Genomic DNA, 19878 nt, shown 5'->3' with positions numbered 1-19878 from the left:
TAGAATTCCTACATTAGCAATGTTCATAGAGGAACTGTAGGCTACTAGAAAATATTTACACAACCCGGACCCTCCTCTGAGTAGGTTCTCTTCAAATACTTAAAAAATAATGCTTCCTGATTCCTTAAAATATTTTAAACAACCGGATGACATCATCATTTTTTGCCATACTACAATGTCCCAGCAGAAAATCAATGAGGTTTGTGCTGCTTATTATAGCATCTATTGGACACAGGATCACATTTCCTAAGATCCCTAGTTGTTGCCTTTAGCTACAAATATACAGGTGACAATGTCCTGGTCAATGTATAGTTTTGTTGAACATACATTAACAGTGAAAGAAGGAAAATCATTGTCATCCTAATGCAGGAAGAGTTGCTATAGGACTTGTTTGAGGGACTGTTGCAGGAAAAGAAAAGGGATAGCAGACAAGCAAAGGTACAACAATGAGACACAAATTTACCAAGGTGAGGGACTGCACAACAAAATCTATTTCCATAGTGGTTCTGCAATCGACTAAGCAGCCTAGCAAACAGCCTAACTTGCAGGCTGTCACACTTCTGTAGGCATGGTCTGTTAGTACTGTAGCCATGCACAGCTCCATTGATATGAAGAGGAAAACAGTGTGCATGTGCTCACATTTCCTTGTACATTGTCAAAGCACTAACATTGTGTAGGTGCATCTCTGTGAACACGTGCAGTATGTCAAAACATGCATTTACGGGAAGAGTGAAAATAGATGTAAATGAGTATTGTATCCCCCTTTTATCCCTTATAAAGTAACTGTTGGGCATAAAATAAAAAAATTAATGATTTATTTTTATCTGGTAAACAAGTAATAAGGTTGCTAACCAGGCAATCCAAACGTTAAAAATCACTCTTATTTTTCTTCTCCATAAAAAAACATAATTCCCCAGTTTCCCTGGCTCTTATTTGGTGCACAAAGGAAGTTGCAGGGCATGCTGGGTTTTCTTTTTTTCTTTACTTTGCCCTTAGACAAGACTAATGCATCCTGATTGGCTGAAGCCTCTTTCCCTCCTGTTTTCCCCTATTACACCTCTGTTTCTCTATGATTTCTCAATGCACTTTTCTACTATAGAGCTGGGTGGGAGTGTCTGTAAACTGGGAGGAGGTCAGACAATGCATACACAATCAGACAGAGGAGAGTAAGGGAGGAAATGATGGGAGGATTGGCTTCAAGATAGACACAGACAAAATGGAAAATCTTAAGAAAGATTTTCTCTTTTTTTATTATAGAAGAATCACTAAAATCAAAATGTGGACAGTGCAATACACATGTTATGTAAGTAAAGCAAGTATTTATCTACTTATATATGTGTGTTTTTTTCTGAGATAGTATGGCTGACAGCTCCACTTTATAGAGTGCTCAGTGAGATTAGGATAACTATTCCCATGCATTCAGATATAATAATTATAGTTGCATATATAATACTTGGGAAGGAGGGGGTGGCCCTAGGGGACTTGTGCTGTAATTTCTTGCTTGCCGGTGGCTTAAAGGGCATTTCATTGATAAGGTTTAAAAATATCACGTAGAAGGAATCTAAGGAGAAAAAGTGAATAGAATAAGGGCCATAGTGGGAATCCAGCCTATGGTGGAGCCTGAAAAATTTCTTGTGGTAATAGGCTGTGGGGGGGGGGGGGGTGAGGTTAGAAGCGGGGGGGTTGTTAAGGTTAGGCATGGGGGGTTGTTAAGGTTAGGTGTGGGAGTAATTAAAGTTAGGCATGTGGAGGGCATGGTTAAGGTTAGGTGCCGGCTCAGAAGTGGAAGGATTCAGTATGAGACGAGGGTTGTATATAGCTGTAGGAAAACATCTGTATTTTTTACCAATATTTATTATTGTCATTTGCACTGAAACAAAATATCAATAAATTTACTGATATTCTTCTATCAGGTTTCCTGGTGCCCAAATTTCCTTGGGGCCCTTTTTGCATGTACACATATGTATAGTTTGTCTGTCACTGCACTTTCAAAGCATAACAGAATATGCAGTGCTATATAAACATATAATAATAATATGAAGAAAAATGCACTTCAGTTTTCCTTAGAGTGCAAATGCCATACACCTGGACCAGAGGTAATTTTGTTCAAACTAGTTTGCTCATCAGCATTGACAGAACATGAGCATAAGATACTGATCTTTATTCCTACTTTCCAAATAACTTTAATCACTGTCACACAAGCGATAACGGGTGGATTATAAAGCCATAATAGAAAATTCACTTGCAATCTAGAAGCTGAACTGATTTGTGTAAACACAGCTGGCCCCCTGCACAAGTTCTTCTACTGCATCATTTCACTGAATCACAACATCTGTAAACAACTGTTTTTTCTGCGGCCCTAGACATCAAATTTCAGCATCCACCATATGTTTCTATGATTTCAAATTTAATGAGACAACATAAAAATGAGAAGGCATACATTCGTGCATTTTAGACTTTAGTCAGCTAGATGCTGTCATCTAATGTCATGCTTGAGTTTTTAGTGACACCTCATAATATATAGTACAAAGATAAATGTGCTTGCGATCTAATTGCCTAGAGTTTGTATTGTAAATTAATTACCAATTCACAGCATGCCATTTACAGGAAAAAAAGAGATCCTGCTGGCAAGAACCAATACTTTCCTACATCAAACCCTGGAGTCATCCCTTGCCTGACTACCTTTTATTTACATAATTATGTTTGTTCCCAGATACATTGTTTGTTGCTTCTGCCAATTAAAAATTAATTGTACACAAATTTGAATTTTAATATACATATTTATTTTTTGTGTTTCATAGTTCATGACATATAAAAGCTTGCAGAGTTCTCACTGATCTTCTGCCATCTGTATGGCTTTGCAATAGAAGGAACTCAATTGATAGTGCTGTTAAACTTTGCACATGCAAATAAAGTGACATTTTCTATATAATGGAATGCTGGGGCATTTTTTTATTGATTTATTGATTTTGTTAGTAAAATAGACAACCATATAATGGCCTCGATTCATCATTGTCTTTGAGAAAACTTTTTCCAGTTCGTTAAATTACCGAATTCGAAGTTTATCAATTTCTAGTTGTATTCATCAAGGTTTTTCCGCATTCGGTTTGACTTCGATAAAATATCAATAACAATGTGGTAAGCATTCTTTAAAGGGAAGGTTCAAGCAAAATAAAAAAATGAGTTTCACTTACCTGGGGCTTCTACCAGCCCCAGGCAGCCATCCAGTGCCCTCATAATCACTCACTGCTGCTCCAGTCCCCCGCTGGCAGCTTGCCGACCTCGGAGGTCGGCAGGACGCATTGCGTACATTTTTACGCATTCCCGCTAGTGCAGGAACATTAACACATACATTTTTACGCATTACTGGTTCAATGCGTACATTTTTACGCATTGAACCAGTAATGCGTAAAAATGTATGTGTTAATGTTCCTGCACTAGCGGGAATGCATAAAAAATGTACGCAATGCGTCCCGCTGACCTCCCAGGTCGGAAAGCTGCCAGCAGGGGAACTGGAGCAGCAGTGAGTGACTATGAGGGCACAGGATGGCTGCATGGGGTTGGTAGAAGCCCCAGGTAAGTGAAACTAATTTTTTTATTTTGCTTGGACATTCCCTTTAACGTGTTGATATTTCCATTTTACAGCGGTAATTTAACACAAGGCCATAAGATTCCAGTGGAATTGTGGGTAAAAAGGCAGTCATTTGAACACCACGTAGCAACATTCCAAATAGGGCTTAACACCTGGACCAGGATTCTGGAAATGGCTTGGGACAATCCCACAATTTCACCAGCTTTGGCTTGATAGGAGTCTTTTCTGAAAAAATGTAGTGCAGCTAGCAATTTAGTTGGCACTGCCTGTGTTCTCTTACAAAATGATTCAAGAGAAATGCAGATGTCCTGGTATAGCAAATAAATCTATTCTCTTGCAAATTGATATAGTTCTAGACCTTATTCTTGCCCTTCTGTGCCTTTGAATCACTCTCAGCTGATACATAACACTGCAAATGGCTCCATCTTCTCTGTCAGCAATGATCTGACAGGAATAACGACAGAGCAGTGAAGGAGATAACTAATCCTAAATTTAACACTAAACAACGGACACTTTCATTTTCATGAATTGCACTTTCTTCTGTTTTATTGCATCATTACCGAATGATTACCTAATGCTCGCTAACAGCTGTAGATAACTTTGATGAATCCTGAAATCAACTTATCGAGTTTGGTATTTTACCTAGCTGTTGGTAATTGATTCAATAAGTCTTGATGAATCGAGGCCAATGTGTTCACTTGCGTTCTACTCTATCTATTGCTACTACACTTATGCCTGTAGTTAAAATACAATGTATACCCTTTTTCACCAGATAGAACGTACTTTCTAGATAAATACAACTGATAGCTTTTTTTTATATTAGAGATTAGCAGGTAAAAAAAATAAAATAAAGTTAGATCTCTTAAAGAATTGCTTTTATAAATAGGTGTATGTAATAGGATATGTTATAATATCTCACAAACTAATGTTTTTTTTGTATGCAGATATGCCCAGCGGGAAGTAAAAAAAATATTTCTCTAGCTATGAGCACTGTAGTGTGATGTACTGTAGCGATAGCATGTGCAGTATTTAAGTTCAAAAGCATATCTCCATGCAAAATGAAAATATGCCACCTCATAGTTTTGTTATCCACAAACCCATTGTTTAAGTTACCCTTTTTACAGGCCATCCTATAGTCAAAGATACATAAGGCAGCTTCAAAGTGACATTTTCTTGTGGTCTAGTCAGTGGATGTCACCTCAATGTTGTAAAGCAAATATCTTCACAATGAGTGTCAGCTAGCTAGGCTTTTTGCTTGAAGTACCGTATTTTTCGGACTATAAGACGCTCCGGACTATAAGATGCACCTGGGTTTAGAGGGTGAATAACCAGGAAAAAAAATATACTAAACCTGGTGCATCCATGGTCCAGGAGCATCTTGTAGATGTCTTCCCAATTACTGTCCTGTTCCTGTCACCCCCGTGTTTTTTCCGCTTGGCCCCCAATGTCCTCCTCCTGTCCCCCAGTGTCCTTCTCCTGTTATTCCAGTTTCCTCATGCTGCCCCCCAGTTTTCTTCTCCTGCCCCCTAGTTTCCTTCTCCTGCCCCCAGTGTCCTTTTGTTCCCCAGTGTCCTAATGCTTCCTCCAGTGTACTTTTCTTGTTCCTCAGTGTCCTCATGCTGCCCCCCAGTTTCCTTTTCCTGCCTCCCATTGTCCTCTTGTTCCCCAGTGTCCTCATGCTGCCCCCCATTTTCATTCTCCTGCCCCCCAGTGTCCTCATGCTGTCCCCCAGTGTCCTATTCTTGTTCACCAGTGTCCTCATGCTGCCCCCCCCGTTTCCTTCTCCTGCACCCCAGTGACCTCATGCAGCCCCCATGTCCTCTTGTTCCCCAGTGTCCTCATGCTGCCCCAGTTCACTCCTCCTCCCCCACAGTGCCCTCATGTTTCCCCCAGTATTACACAGCAGTCCTGTGTATACATATTGTGTTCTCCTCTTTGCCCCTCGCTGCGCCATTGTTATGTAAAATCAGTGTCAGAAGCCGCTCGTACTAAACAGCAGACCGTCCTGTGTATTGTGTCCTCTATGCCCCTCACTGCGAAATTGTTATGTAAATCAGTGGCAGAAGCCGCTCGTACTAAACAGCAGACCGTCATGTGTATTGTGTCCTCTTTGCCCCTCGCTGCGCTGTGTGTTATGTAAATCAGTGGCAGAAGCCGCTCGTATCACTCACCAGACAGTGCGTGCCTGCGGCGAACAGGGACTCCTCTCTCGCTCACTCGTTCCCCCAAGTGCCGGTACTTCATGATCGCATCATTACACACGTGACCGGCACTTGGGAGAAGGAGTGAGCAAGAGAGGAGTCCCTGTTCGCCGCAGGCACGCACTGTCTGGTGAGTGATACGCGCGGCTTCTGCCGCTGATTTACATAACACACAGCGCAGCGAGGGGCAAAGAGGACACAATACACAGGATGGTCTGCTGTTTAGTACGAGCGGCTTCTGCCGCTGATTTACATAACAATGGCACAGCGAGGGGCATAGAGGACACAATACACAGGCCGGTCTGCTGTTTAGTACGAGTGGCTTCTGCCGCTGATTTACATAACAATGACTCAGCGAGGGGCATAGAGGACACAATATACAGGACGGTCTGCTGTTTAGTACGAGCGGCTTCTGCAGCTGATTTACATAACAATGGCGCAGCGAGGGGCAAAGAGGAGGACACAAAGAAAATGCAGGTAAACATTGAGGGTGACGTGGAGGAGGATCCAAGACCACAGGAGTGCAGGGAATCCCGGCATGCTGCAGGTCAGCTGTTCGTCAGTGATTTTAAGACTGGGATTCCCTGCATTTGGACTATAAGATGCAGGGACTTTTTCTCCCCACTTCTGAGGGAGAAAAAGTGCGTCTTATAGTCCGAAAAATACGGTAAGTAGATTTACTGTCGATACATCCCATTCACTCATAAATCTGAAGAAATTGCTCAGAAAGAGTTGTGGAACATCTCCTAGGTTAAATAAAAAAAGTGTACAGCTGAAGCTATGTCATTTTTTTTATTTGGATACTGTGGAAATACAAATGTTTACTTGTTACCTTTTAATGTGAAGTAAGGCTTCTTCAGCCTGAAATCTCGTTTGTTTATTTAGTAAAATCACCTTAATTAACAGTTAATTTTCATATTCTGCGTGTGGAGTCACCTCTGCTTCTTATATTGCATCACCATGCTGTTGACGGTAAAAGATAAGAGCACAGACTAATGCACATACTAAACTTGAAAAAGTCTTGAACAATTAAAATAGCAGAAAAAGCAGTGGAGAAGCATCTGGCTTCAGAAAACTGATTAATTTGATATCATCTAATCATGGAACTTCTACACTGATTAAAATCAAGCTATGCTACCAAATGCCTGTATTCAAAACTAACCATAGGCATGGATTGATTGGCTAAGGTTGGAAAACAGTGGGGGACACTGAAAAACAGAGAAGATTAAAAGCAAGTACTGACATTCTTTTATACAGTATCTGCTATTGAGTGACATGTTTGCAACTCTGGTAATATCAGAACATAATATAGTCACTGAAAGGTTTGTAGTGAATAAATAGTTATGAAACTGAAGGTACTCTATGTCCATACAGCCATAGTGAGAACCTGTCCAGATATTGTAAAGGTTTATTCAGTAAGTATGTGTGTGTGCCATTGCAATTGCAGATCTATCCATTCACCTTTCAGCAATCTTCTCTGTGTTCTAAACCATATGACAGAGTTACAGATTACCCAGCAAGGTCATGGTGAACCAGAACTCCTAGGAGTGTGTAATGGGTTACAAAGGATCAAAAAGCCCTCTTACAAGGACAACAAAGGATGATTTGCATATCCAGCAGTGATGCATCCTGGGAGACATCATATGCTTACCTGAATTGCAATCGCAAATACCTTATGTTTTAAGAAGGCAAACTTTTCTTTTGCATTTGACAAACACTCTCTAAGAAGCCCTGTCCAGGTTTGTCGGATCACTATTTTCTTCACTGTTCTTCATCGCCCTTAATGCAGTAAATCAACGTCTCTGTTACATATTTTTAAATATAATATTTAATATAAAATTTACTTTTATATAAAAATATGCACCAAAATGTTGCTAATGTTTTCAGGTTCTTAGTTTTTTAATTCTTTTTTTTTTTAATATAAGTTGTTTTTGTGCTTAACAGATAAGCATTGCATGGTAGAACTTGTTTTTCATATTCAGATTAGATAAACATAGCCCTTAATTATAGCATATCAACTACCGTAGTGCAATGATTTCTCTTCCCTTGGCTTAGATATTGGGAGCTATTCATTGTATAAAGTTAAGCCAAGAAGACCAGATGGTGACTGCATGATCAATGACTTAACTGAATACCAACTGTGACCTGTCTATTCAAGATCAACTGATGACTACCAATTCAGATGGTGTTTTGACAATCAGCACGATATATTTATTTTTGACTGTGTATTAAACAAATAACATATCTAAATAACCCAGCTTATCACATCTGATTTTAGGCAATTTGCAATGTAAATAAAACAAAAAATTCCACTTTTGTTTAGAGAAAAACTCAAAGCTTCACAATTGGCTCTGTATACTGAAACGAGTAATGGCACATGCTATGTCAGCCTGTTTTTGTTTTTGTGTGCATTACACAATGATCCAGACACAAAAAAAAATGGTGTATAGCAATGTCCATATTTCTGCCTGCCAATAGATTAGTGCAGGTGTGGAAAACTAGAAACTACAGTATGTCTGCTCTGTGTAGAAAGGTAGGATGTTTAAGACAAACTCATTCAAATGTTACTACTAACAGGTACATAGAGTACTGTTGAAAAGGCTGCAAAGAAGTGAAATTTCAGCATGCTGTTACTTTTAGAAATCATTAGCTGACAGCAAATTGACCAGAAATTCAAATAACAAAGGAGCGCTTGCAAATTATAGTTGTCATGTTAACCAATGAGTCGGGGAGCTGTTCTGTGATAACCATAATCATCCAGCATAACAGATAACAGAGGTCTTCAATAATGAAATGCAACTTTATTGCACATCAATTAGGTATGAAAAATTCCTTGAACCCAATTAAAAACAATGACACATTTGGAAGTCAAGCAACCGCTGTAGGTATACACAGACGGCTGTGAATCACTCACATCAAACACTCTGCACACACACCAATTCAGATTGGCCAATCATTACAACCCAGCGTCCACTTTTACCAAGGGATGGTCGTAGTCAGCCAACTTTGCTACGATTATGCTTCGCCAAACTACGGCTTCGAAAATAAAATATTCGCTTCGTATGCATTTCGTAGGCTACGCGTTAAAATACGCAATTACGCGTAGTGTGAAGAGTACTGTATGCGGATGCTTATGCCCGCATGCAGAACATTTTACGCATCAATTCTTCTTTAAATGCTTATACTGGGAACTGTTCTATGTGTACATTCCCCCTTTCAATGCGTAAATTTGTAAGCATACAATCGCATGTGGAAAATTAGATGCGAGTAACGCATTTGTAGTTCACTACGCCATACACACGTTAACTACGCATAGTGGGCATAAGCTACGTGTAGCGGTACTTCGCTACGCTTAAATTCATAACATGTTTTGCAACTCCACCTACGGACTACGATGCGTAGATGCGAACTACGATGCGTAAATTCACACTGGCGTAGTTTCTGCTCATCCCTGCTTTGTCCACAATCGGACTAATTATGACACAAGATGTCCAAGTCTTGCAATGGAGTGTTGCAAATTGATTTAAATAAAATTGTATATTACCCTTTTAACTTTTAAAAATCCACCCTTCAATAAATCTAAATGAGAAAATGTAGCTTAGTACATTGTTGTACATGTATTTTAGTCCATAAGCCTTATCACAGTGGTACAGCTTTTTTTTTCGTTAAGTAAAACCTTAACTTATTTATGCAAATTGCAATCAAGCATTTATTTAGACAAGTGAGTCAGTGTAATCAAATGTATTCTTTAGACATAATGTGAAATAGTCATCTTAGCATATGCTTATTAAGCTGTATGGCAATTGTCATAAAGCAGGGCAAGCAAAATACTCTGAAAAAAATAACCAATGCATACATTCATTATACTTATCCTTATGTAACTTCTAACTTGCAATTTCCATTTTTTTCTTTGCTTTATAACTGTAAAAGTAAAAATAAAAATTATTTTTAGCACATAAACAGTAGGCACTGACTGCTATGCTAAAGTAAACTAATGATATAAATAGGTGTTACTTTTAGAAAATAATATTTGAAATATTACTATGATTGGAAATGTAGTTGGGATACATGTGGTAAACAGAACATTATAGTTAATTAGTTAGTTTACAGTTGTCATTTTTCCTTTAAGTTTAAGAGGCAGGAGTCCCGATTTGAAATATTAGATAGGATACTATCTGCTTATAGTCTCTATGTTCTCCAGGTGTTTACCTCGGGTTTCTGCTAGGCTTTCTGACTGTGGTGATTTTACTTACTTAAATCCTCCTATAAATTTGTCCAAGAGTGTAGATTGTGAGCCCAGCTAAAAGAATGTTAGTGGTATGACTTGATAAATGTAATCTATAATGTGTTTTGTCAAGGCTATTTAAGCTAATAATTAAGATATGAATATATGTTATGACTGTGCAGCTTACTGTATTCAGCCCCTACAAATGGGAGGCAGTATTCAACATGTCTTTATCTCTGATCTCTTTAAGCTCTTGTCTGCATGCAAAAATTCTGTGAAGTGAGGATGCTTTCAAAAATAATGCAGCGGGTGGTATTACAGCATCTGTGTCTTTACTGAAGTCTCTAAGAGCAATACAAGAATTAGTGTCTGTAGGCTAAATAGAAGCATTCTGCACATGGAGTTGAGAATTTGTGTTTTTCCTGGTTAAATCAATCAATCAATCAATCAATCAATCAATCAATCAATCAATCAATAATACCTGGTTCTTTAAAGTGTAGCATAACCACAGGCATGTTAAAGATGCACTATAGTGACATATAGTAGAATATAGTAGAATGTAGTTAATTATTCAGGATACCCACTTTTCTGTTAATTATTTTGTTCTAATTTCGGCATCACAAACATTTCCTAAATCTATCTATATCTGTATATTGTTAAGTAACCTCAGCCCACCCTCCCCAATGATTTTTAGCTTAATTATGCATTCTGGAAGAGCAGGTGTTGTTTCTACTAACTTCAGAACACAATAAACAAACATTCCGCAGTGATGCACCTACCAGCAGTAAAGATGTTACCACCTGTGATAAATTTAAGAATGTACTTCAGAGAAAGGAAAGGTTTTAAAATGGGCAAACACTGTTTATATAATAATATTGTTAAAATAGGCAATTGTATTTATAAAGCTGTATTCAGTAAACATCTTCTTTAATTTAGCATACAATAGATACATACATACATACATACATACATACAAAGCATACAATACATACATACATACATACAAAGCATACAATACATACATGCATACATACATACATACATACATACATATATACAAAGCATACAATACATACATACATACATACATACATACATACATACAATACATACAAAGTAAACTTGGTTGGTTTCAATCTTTACTCTTTCTAGTACACATATAGAAGAACTACATTATACCATTGACCTTGGTAGGAGGGCATTTATGAGGCTGAGGCAGGGTGGCATTTTGTGTAACTATTCTTTGTAAATGTAGTTAAGCTTCAATGAAGCAAAAGTAAGATCTCTTCTATCTACAATCTGTGTCAATTTCACTGTTTTGTATGGACATAGTGTCCATAGTAAAGGGTTACCATAATTACAAGGCAATTTCCCAGATTTGTTCTTCTTTTTTGTAGATGAACCATAATTGCATTTTGTTTAGTTTAGCGATTTTTCTTTGGTGGGTTGTGGTTCTGATACAGCTTTTTCCACCACCAATTAGGCTTTCTTTGAGTGGTACATTTTGCTAAGAGCTACCTTACTGTAAATGCATTTTAACAGTAAGAATAAGAAAAAAACTGAAAAAATGCATTATTTTGTAGTCTTAAAAATACCTCATAAAAGATTCACAAAAAAAATCTAGTCTCAGCTAGTAGAATGTATTTGTCATGATTCAAACGTAAAACCTCAGTAGGTAATTCATTGCATTTCCTCTTTGAATATGTAACCAGATTCAAAAGTGTTAGTATTTGACTCTTAAAAATATCCAATATCCAATTGACATACTGCTTCAGTCATGGATGGGAGATAACATGCAGAAGCATTCCCTTGTCTTCTCTCTCTGTAAAGATCAAATTGTTTTCAGTTAGAGGTAGAACTCAAAAAACCTTAAAGTGTCCCTATAAATTGTATCATTTCACAGTGTATAAAACTTAGGTTCATATTAAATTTCCATTGGCAGTAAAATGAATAGAAACTGTACAGCTGTATATTGACCTAGTACAGGGTACAGAATATAAGCAATACATGACATAAGGTTGCAAGGTGTGACTGAAATCACATCCTTTTTTCCTCAGAGATGCTGTTTACTGTGATAGAAGCCAAAAGATAAATGATTTCTGTAAGTCCTGAATGACATTATTGGCACAGTATGGATAGGGGCATGCATTCTGTAAAGAATTACCCCGTATAGAAAAAGTCAACCCATATAGACTCAATTGGAACCTGAAGCAAGAGGTATATGGTGGCTAGTCATATGTATTTCCTTTTTAACCCTTTAGCCCTTGGTCGTTTTCACTTTATGCATCCGAGCAATGTTCACCTCCCATTCATTAGCCTATAACTTTATCACTATTTATCACAATGAACTGATCTATATCTTGTTTTTTCCACCACCAATTAGGCTTTCTTTGGGTGGTACATTTTGCTAAGAGCTACCTTACTAAAAATGCATTTTAACAGTAAGAATAAGAAAAAAAAACGGAAAAAAATGCATTATTTCTCAGTTTTCAGACATTATAGTTTTAGAATAATACATGCCTCCATAATTAAAACCCACGTATTGTATTTGCCCATTTGTCCCGGTTATTTCACCATTTAAATTATGTCCCTATCACAATGTATGGCGACAATATTTTATTTGGAAATATCAGAGCTTTTTTTTTCCATTTTGCATCCATCACTATTTACAAGCTTGTAAAAAAAAAAAAAAAAAAAGAAATATTTCATCTTTACATAGACATTTAAAAAGTTTAGACCCTTAGGTAAATATTTATGTGTTATTTTATTGTAATTTTTTTTTATTATTAAACATTTTATGTTGGTATTTTTGGGAGGGTGGGATGTAAATAGTATTTGATTTGGGTAAATATATGTGTATTTTAATTTTTTTTAACTTTTAGATGTAGTTTTACTTTTTGGCCACAAGATGGCAACCTTGAGTTTGTTTACATAACATCACTCTAAGCGTACAATGTACGCTTAGAGGGACATAGGAGACAGAAAAAGCGAAGCTTCCGAGAGAAGCTGTCGCTTTTTCTGCGTGGGAGAGGAATCAGTGATCGGGCACCATGGCCCGATTCATTGATTCCTGAGCTAACAAATCCGTGGCCGGGAACACGCGTGCATGTGCGCGATCGGCCGCGGGAGCACACATGTCCTCCTTGACGTAGAACTACGTCAAGGAGGACAAAGTGGTTAACAATACTAGTTGCCTTACAGTCCTGCTAATCTCGTTGAATGCAGAAGTGTCTGAAATACACACCTAAAACAAACATGCAGCTAATATTGTCAGAGTTATGTCAAAATAATTTTATCTGCATGCTTGTTCAAGGTCTATGGCTAAAAGTATTCATTATCTGGTGAACAAGAACCACTAAGATTTTGTTATAGATTACACAAATCTGAAAGATGTTGAAAAAAATGTGCCTTCTTAAAACACAAGGTACAGTATTTGCCATTATTCAGCTTTACATGAACAAGAAGAAGTATCCATGATGTATTACTTCTGCTTAGTAGGTTAGTATATAAATCATTCTTTATGTCCCTGAAAGGTCAAACATGCAGGGCTATGGTTATATACATGGTGTTTATAGCCTAATAACGTTACAGAGCCATACCAATTCAATGTGCAGTTAGCTGTTTCAGGCGGCAGTTGGCATTCATCAGTGCATCTCTTAGATTGCTATGACTCTATGGCAGAGTTTTACAGATAACTCAATTTGGATTTTGCAGGGGACTAAAGGAAACCTAAAAGCTGTTGTCTTAGTGGTTGTGGTAAAAAGAATGTCACTAGTTTTTCTTTTTTTTGTCATTCTTTTTCTTACATTAAAGGAATGTCACTTGACACTTAACACAATGACCTCAATTGACTAAGCTTTATCGAACACTTTATCGAAGGTTTGTTAATTTACCTCATAAGTAAAATCTAATTTTGAATTCAGTAAGGTGTTATAGATTTATCAAATGTGTTATCGATAAAATGTTCAATAAATCTATAACACCTTAGTGAGTGAATTCAAAATTAGATTTTACCCATGAGGTAAATTATCAAACATTTGATAAAGTGTTTGATAAAACTTAGTGAATTGTGGCCATAGAGTACTTTTTAGCACTTTCAGGCACACAGAGTGGAGAATAGAGGAGAAAAACATTGAATGAATTTTCTTATGTATTGTGGAAGAAAAAATATATAAATTATACACATTTCATTACATTTTTAAATCTTCTTAAACAACAAAATATATTTTTTTACTGACCATCAGGGAAAATATGATTTTATTCCTATTCCTTCTGGAGATATGCTTAGAGAAGTTTGTTGTCAGTCATTTTAGTAAGTTATGAATGGATTTCTATGTTACAATCAGTAGAAAAATAACTTAATATTACATTTTCCAATATAATTATCACACTTAGCAATCAGTGCAAGCAATTTCCATCATATGTTTTACCTATCAAATGTATGTCCTGTACCTAATGGATTAAATCTTTTTTGTGTGTAGCAAGAGTGACCAATATAAAACAGGCCAACATTTGATAATATGTTCTAATAAAATGTGTGAATACACAATTCTTGAACTTTGTAACGGTACCTTAGCTGCAGTATAACTGAAGTTACACCTTATTAGGCATCATATTTAGACAGATCTGTCAAACAAGCCACTGTCTAAAGGTGGCCACTAACTGTCCAATTTCTAGCGAAAAATCGTTCGAGCGATCAGAAATTCTGATCGGACGAAAAATCGTTCACTACACCATCAACTAACCAATCTTTGCTTCCTATCTATCACGACCACCCAAAAAATCCAAATTTTCGTTCGACGAAAATTCATTCGGGCGACATTTTTTTCACTCATTCATAATCGATTGTGTCCACCAATGGAGATTATTTACAACCAATCCGATCAGAATTTCTGATCGCTCGAACGATTTTTCACTAGAAATTGGACCGTTAGTGGCCAGCTTAAGACAATGGCTTGTTTGACAGATCAGTCTAAATATGATGCCTAATAAGGTGTAACTTCAGTTATACTGCTGCTAAGGTACCGTTACAAAGTTCAAGAATTGTGTATTCACACATTTTATTAGAACATATTATCAAATGTTGGCCTGTTTTGTCTTGGATCACAATTGTTGTAAGCTCTGAGGTGGGCAACTATGGCTAAGAGTATAGTAAAAAGTAATCAATAAATTATGCCTAATTAATCCTTTGTTAAGGATTAATTAGAGATCTAGGAAATCTCTTTCGCATATTTTCCTCTTACTGAGTTATTTCATTCTTGCTTAAAAAAGAAATTTGACATTTTCAGAAATCATCATTTTTACTCAGTCCTAGTGAGAAATCACCAGTTAAAGAGGCTCTATGTTGACATTAGTGTTGGGCGAACATCTAGATGTTCGGGTTCGGGCCGAACAGGCCGAACATGGCCGCGATGTTCGGGTGTTCGACCCGAACTCCGAACATAATGGAAGTCAATGAGGACCCGAACTTTTGTGCTTTGTAAAGCCTCCTTACATGCTACATACCCCAAATTTACAGGGTATGTGCACCTTGGGAGTGGGTACAAGAGGAAAAAAATTAGCAAAAAGAGCTTATAGTTTTTGAGAAAATCGATTTTAAAGTTTCAAAGGGAAAACTGTCTTTTAAATGCGGGAAATGTCTGTTTTCTTTGCACAGGTAACATGTTTTTTGTCGGCATGCAGTCATAAATGTAATACATATAAGAGGTTCCAGGAAAAGGGACCGGTAACGCTAACCCAGCAGCAGCACACGTGATGGAACAGGAGGAGGCGCAGGAGGAGAAGGCCACGCTTTGTGAGACACAACAACCCCGGCCTTGCATGAGGACAAGAAGCGTGCGGATAGCATGCTTTGTACCGCCATGCAGTCATAAATGTAATAAAGATAAGAGGTTCCATAAACAGGGACCGGCAACGCTAACCCAGCAGCAGCAGCAGCAGCACACGTGATGGAACAGGAGGAGGCGCAGGAGGAGAAGGCCACGCTTTGTGAGACACAACAACCCAGGCCTTGCATGAGGACAAAAAGCGTGCGGATAGCATGCTTTTTACCGCCATGCAGTCATAAATGTAATAAAGATAAGTGGTTCAATAAACAGGGACCACGCGGCAACGCTAACCCAGCAGCAGCAGACGTGATGGAACAGGAGGAGGCGCAGGAGGAGAAGGCCACGCTTTGTGAGACACAACAACCCAGGCCTTGCATGAGGGCAAGAAGCGTGCGGATAGCATGCTTTGTACCGCCATGCAGTCATAAATGTAATAAAGATAAGTGGTTCAATAAACAGGGACCACGCGGCAATGCTAACCCAGCAGCAGCAGACGTGATGGAACAGGAGCAGGCGCAGGAGGAGAAGGCCACGGTTTTTGAGACACAACAACCCAGGCCTTGCATGAGGACAAAAAGCGTGCGGATATAGCAGCAATGCTTTTTGCCGCCATGCAGTCATAAATGTAATACAGATGAGAGGTTCAATAAACAGGGACCGGAAACGCTACACCATCCCAGATGTTCATTGGTCATGTTACTTGGTTGGGGTCCTGGAGTGTTGCGTAGTCATTTCCAATCCAGGATTGATTCATTTTAATTTGAGTCAGACGGTCTGCATTTTCTGTAGAGAGGCGGATACGCCGATCTGTGACGATGCCTCCGACAGCACTGAAACAGCATTCCGACATAACGCTGGCTGCCGGGCAAGCCAGCACCTCTATTGCGTACATTGCCAGTTCGTGCCAGGTGTCTAGCTTCGATACCCAATAGTTGAAGGGTGCAGATGGATTGTTCGACACAGCTACGTCATCTGACATGTAGTCCTTGACCATCTTCTCCAGGCGATCGGTGTTGGAGGTGGATCTGCACGCTTGCTGTTCAGTGGGCTGCTGCTGCATGGGTGTCAGAAAATTTTCCCACTCCAAGGACACTGCCGATACCATTCCCTTTTGGGTACTAGCTGCGGCTTGCGTTGTTTGCTGCCCTCCTGGTCGTCCTGGGTTTGCGGAAGTCAGTCTGTCTGCGTACAACTGGCTAAAGGAGGGGGAGGATGTCAATCTCCTCTCTAAAGTCTCCACAAGGGCCTGCTGGTATTCTTCCATTTTGACCTGTCTGACTCTTTCTTCAAGCAGTTTTGGAACATTGTGTTTGTACCGTGGATCCAGAAGGGTATAAACCCAGTAATTGGTGTTGTCCAGAATGCGCACAATGCGTGGGTCACGTTCAATGCAGTCTAGCATGAATTGAGCCATGTGTGCCAGAGTCCTACCAGAATCCTCATCATCCTCTTGTGAGCGTTGTGATAGTTGTTGTGATGCATCATAGTCGTCACCTTCCTCCTGGTCTGCTTCTGCTGACCATTCGCGTTGAATTGTGGAAGTCCAACGTGCACCGCTCTGGCCCTCGTCAGTGGTGGCATGAAATTCCTGCTCCAACTCCAGCTGTTCCTCCTCCTCTTCTTCGTCATAGCTGCTGGGGCCAGCGTTCCCTGAGGCGGATGGCCTGATGTTGGTACCATCATGCTGATCGTTTTCTCCTTCAGATTCCCCCAGTTGCATCATGACAGCTGTTTCCTTGATTTTTAACATCGACCTCTTCAGTAAACACAGCAGTGGTATGGTAATGCTGACTGAAGAGTTGTCACTGCTCACAAGCAACGTGGATTGCTCAAAATTTTGGAGGACTTGGCAGAGGTCCAACATGTTGGCCCAATCGGATCCACAGAAGCTTGGCAGCTGGCCGGATGCGCCTCGGTACTGCGCCGTCATGTACTGGACCACTGCACTCTTCTGCTCGCAAAAGCGGGCTAGCATGTGCAGCGTAGAATTCCAGCGCGTAGGGACATCACACAGCAAGCGATGGTGGGGGAGATTGAAGCGCTCCTGCATCTTGGCGAGTGCCCCCGAAGCAGTACTGGAATTTCTACAATGTTTGGCCACTCGACGCACCTTCAACAGAAGATCGGCCACGCCTGGGTATGTCCTCAGGAACCGCTGAACTACTAGGTTCATCACGTGCGCCAGGCAAGGGATGTGTGTCAGCTTAGCCAACCTTAAAGCGCGAATGAGATTACTCCCATTATCACACACAACCATGCCCGGTTTCAGGTCCAGCGGTGCCAGCCACAAATCCGTCTGTTCCTTTATTCCCCTCCAAATTTCCTCCCCTGTGTGCTGCTTATCCCCAAGGCAGATTAGCTTCAGCGACGCTTGCTGACGCATGCCAACAGCTGTGCTGCACTGCTTCCACGATCCTACTGCTGCTGGGTTAGCGTTTCCGGATGAGGTACAGCTTTGAGATGCGTTGGAGGAGAAGGAGTCAGAGAGGTAGGTGCTGCTGTTGTTATCCAGTGGGAGGGACGGCGGTGCAGCTGTTTGTGGCGTGGACAACACCCGTGCCGTAGCAGGTGAGGAATCGCTGCCAGGCTCCACAAGGTTCACCCAGTGCGCGGTAAGGGAGATGTATCGACCCTGTCCGAACGCACTCGTCCAGGTGTCAGTGGTGAGGTGAACCTTGCAGGCAACGGCATTCTTCAAGCTTCGGGTTATTTTGCTGACCACGTGCTCATGCAACTCAGGCACTGCAGAGCGCGCAAAGTGGTAGCGGCTGGGAACCACGTAACGTGGGATGGCCACTGACATCATGCCCTTGAAGCTGTTTGTCTCCACCACTCGCTATGGCAGCATTTCGCAGGCCAGAAGCTTGGCTATGCTGGCTGTTACTGCCACGGCCCGGGGGTCATTTGCTGGCAATTTCCTCTTGCGCTCAAACATCTCCGACACAGACAACTGAACCGTAGCGCTGCACACGGAAGGGCTGTTGGTTGTTGTGTTTGATGAACACTGGGAGACCTCAAGAGCACTACTCCGGAAAGTGACAGTGTCAGCGTCGTCTGATGTTTGTGAATGTTGTGAACCACGCAATGGCTGGGCTACTGCTGCTGCTGAGGCGGGTCTGGTGGTGAGTCTGGTGAACCCAAGGGAGGCAGTGTTGTTGCTGGTACCCTGTCCTGACGCGTTTGCCCACAGAGTGGGATGTTTGGATAGCATGTGACGGCTCATGCTGGTGGTGGAGAGGTTGTTAATACTTTTCCCCCTGCTCAGGCGGGTCTTGCACACCTTGCAAATCGCCATGGTAACATCCTCAGTGCAGTCTTCAAAGAAAGCCCAGACTTTGGAGCACCTGCCTCCTTGCTGGCGATTTCTGTTTGCTCCTATTTTGCCTCTCACTTGAACTTCCACGCTTGTGGTGCCTGAAATTGCGCGCCGCCTACCTTGTGGCACAAGGCGAACTCGTGCAGCAGTGGGTTCTTCAACAGACTCATCTGTGCTGCTGCTACGACGGCGATGTTCTCGTTCACAAACAAAATCTGGGTCTCTGTCCACATTGTCCATACCCTCCTCTTCCATCTCCTCAAACTCGTCATATGTCATTGTGGGCCGCCGCCGTGGAGTAGAGCTCCCCACAACAACCTCTGCGCAGCACACTCCAACGTCGTCTTCCAGATCTTGTCGGCCGATCTCCTGCAATTGCAACCCCTCCTGCCCAAATTGCTCTGGGATTTGGGTTTCCGAGTCCTCCTCGGACTCGCCTTGTATTTCAGTGCGCGGTGCATTTCCCACAGTTAACGGTTGTGAATCCAGGCACAACATTTCTGGCTGTTCCTCCATTGACCTTTGAAAGGTGGAAGTTTGTTGGGCTGGGAATAGCTCCTGCGAATACCCCATTGTGTCCTGAGGTAATTCATCGGACTGGTTATCTGACAGTTGTGTGCGTGGTGTCGCTGCCGGTTGTGTCAGCTTTGTGCCCACTGGCTCCTTGTAACTGGCTGAGGACTCGGACCTCGTGCGTGATGTGCTGGTGCTGCTTA

General features: G+C 40.5%; 1 long non-coding RNA gene across 2 annotated transcripts in view; it reads right to left on the bottom strand.

The window, feature by feature from the left end:
- The window catches only part of LOC137547395 (uncharacterized), a 97702-nt gene that overhangs the window by 16956 nt on the left and 60868 nt on the right, over positions 1-19878 (bottom strand). For both annotated transcript variants that reach the window (XR_011026582.1, XR_011026581.1), the window contains one exon: positions 9650-9714. This is a non-coding gene — a long non-coding RNA (uncharacterized lncRNA). The remainder of the gene's footprint in view (positions 1-9649; positions 9715-19878) is intronic.

The sequence above is a fragment of the Hyperolius riggenbachi genome, chromosome 1 (genome assembly GCF_040937935.1).
Source record: "Hyperolius riggenbachi isolate aHypRig1 chromosome 1, aHypRig1.pri, whole genome shotgun sequence".
Classification (NCBI taxonomy): domain Eukaryota; kingdom Metazoa; phylum Chordata; class Amphibia; order Anura; family Hyperoliidae; genus Hyperolius; species Hyperolius riggenbachi.
The sequence above is the reverse complement of the archived record's forward strand: the minus strand, read 5'-3'. Positions and strand labels throughout refer to the sequence as shown.